The sequence below is a fragment of the Theropithecus gelada genome, chromosome 2, assembly GCF_003255815.1.
Source record: "Theropithecus gelada isolate Dixy chromosome 2, Tgel_1.0, whole genome shotgun sequence".
Classification (NCBI taxonomy): Eukaryota; Metazoa; Chordata; class Mammalia; order Primates; family Cercopithecidae; genus Theropithecus; species Theropithecus gelada.
Genome location: NC_037669.1, coordinates 109,820,252 through 109,822,544, shown reverse-complemented (window position 1 = coordinate 109,822,544; position 2,293 = coordinate 109,820,252). Strand labels below are relative to the sequence as shown.

At 46.2% G+C, this 2,293-nt stretch overlaps 1 pseudogene; it reads left to right on the top strand.

Annotated features, from left to right (window-relative positions):
- The first annotated feature begins 294 nt into the window (after positions 1-294).
- On the top strand, positions 295-1,361 carry LOC112619367 (annotated as a pseudogene).
- Positions 1,362-2,293: the final 932 nt, after the last annotated feature.

Genomic DNA, 2,293 nt, shown 5'->3' with positions numbered 1-2,293 from the left:
GATGAAGACTCCAAAAGCAATTGCAACAAAAACAAAAATTGACAAATGAGACCTAAAGAGCTTCTGCACAGCAAATAAAACTATCAACAAAGTAAACAGACAACTGATAGGAGAGAATATTTGCAAACTATGCCTCTGACAAAGGTCTAATATTCAGAATCTATAAGCAACTTAGACAAATCTACAAGCCAAGAACGATTACATTAACCTCTGAGACAGCATCTGCCCCATAAGCAGAGTTTTGCCCTCGCCACTCTGCCATGGGTCCACACCCACTGCCAGCTCACCGGAGATAATGATATCGCTGTGCTCGTCATGGACAATGGCTCTGGCATATGCAAGGCCAGCTTAGCAGGCAGCGATGCCCCTCCATCGTGAGGCACCCATGGCACAAGGGTGTGATGATGGGCATGGGTCAGAAGAAGTCCTGTGTGGGCAATGAGGCCCAGACCAAGAGAAGCATCCTGACCCTGAAATACCCCACCGAGCATGGCACGGTTACCAATGGAGAAGATCTGGCACCATACCTTCTTCAATGAGCTGCATGTGGCTCCTCAGGAGCACCCTGTGCTGACTGGGCCCCCCCCGAACCCCAAGACCAACCATGAGATGACCCAGATCATGTTTGACACCTTCTATACCCCAGCCATGTATGTGGCCATTCAGGCCGTGCTTTCCCTGTAAGCCTCTGGCTGTACCACTGGCATCATGATGGACTCTGGCAGGGTCACCCACACTGTGCTCATCTGCAAGGGGCACGCCCTCCCCAGTGCCATCCTGCATCTGGACCCGACTGACTACCTCATGAAGAGCCCCAGGGAGTATAGCTACAGCTGTACCACCACCGTGGAGCAAGAGAGCATGAGATATCAAGGAGAAGCTGTGCTACCTCACCCTGGACTTCCAGCAAGAGATGGTCACTGTGGCCTCCAGCTCCTCCCTGGAGAAGAGCTGCAAGCTGCCTGAAGGCCAGGTCAGCACCATCAGCAACGAGCAGGTCCTCTGCCTCGAAGCTCTCTTCCAGCTTTCTTTCCTGGACATGAAACCCTGTGGCATCCACGAAATTACCTTCAACTCCATCATGAAGTGTGACGTGGACATCTGCAAAGACCTGTACGCCAACGCAGTACTGTCCAGTAGCACCACTGTGTACCCTGGCATCCCCCACAGGATGCAGAAGATCACCACCCTGGCTTCCAGCACAATGCAGATAAAGATCATAGGTCCTCCTGAGTGCAAATACTCTGTATGGGTCCCGTGGCTCCATCCTGGCCTGGCTGCCAGCCTTCCAGCAGATGTGGATCAGCAAGCAGGAGTACCATAAGTCCCACCCCTCCATTGTCCACTGCAGATGCCTCTAGGCAGACTGTTACTTAGTTTCCTTAGTTTCGTTACACTCTTTCTTGACAAAAACCAAACCTGTGCAGAAAACAAGATGACACTGGCATGCATTAGTTTGTTTTGTTTTTTGTTTGTTTTTGTTTTTGTCTTTGGTTTGACTCAGGATTTAAAAACTAGACCATGACAGTGTCAGCAATCGGCTGGAGCCAGCATCCCTCAAAGTTCTACAATGTGGCTGAAGACTTTGATTGTATATTGTTCTTTTTTTTAATAGTCATTCCAAATATTGTGAGATGCATTGTTACAGGAAGTCCCTTCCCTCCAAAAAGCCTCCATATTTCTCTCTAGGGAGAATGGTCCAATCCTCTTCCAAGTCCAGGAAGGTGACAGCATTGCTTTCATGTATATTATGTAATGCACAATTTCTTAAATCTTTGCCTTAGTACTTTTTAATTTTGTTTTATTTTGAATGATTGGCATTGTGACCCCTGTTTTCTGTCTCCCAACTTGAGATGTATGAAGGCTTTTGGTCTCCCTGGGAGTGGGTGGAGGGTGGAGGCAGCCTGGGCTTCCCTGTACACTAACTTGATACCAGTGCAATAAAAGTACACACCTTAAAAAAAAAACACCACTTTTAAAAAATGGGTAAAGGATATAAATGGAAATTTCTCAAAAGAAGACTTATACAATGTCAATAATAAACATATGAAAAAAATGTTCAACATCAATAATCACTAGAGAAACAAAAAAAAAAACACAGTAAGATACCATCTCACACCAGTCAGAATGGCTATTATTAAGAAGTCAAAAACAACAGACGCTGGCAAAGTTGTGGAGAAAAGGGAACACATATACTGCTGATGGGAATGTGAACAAGTTCAACCACCGTGGAAAGCAGTTTGGAGATTTCTCAAAGAACATAAAACAGAATTACCATTTGTCCCAGCAATCC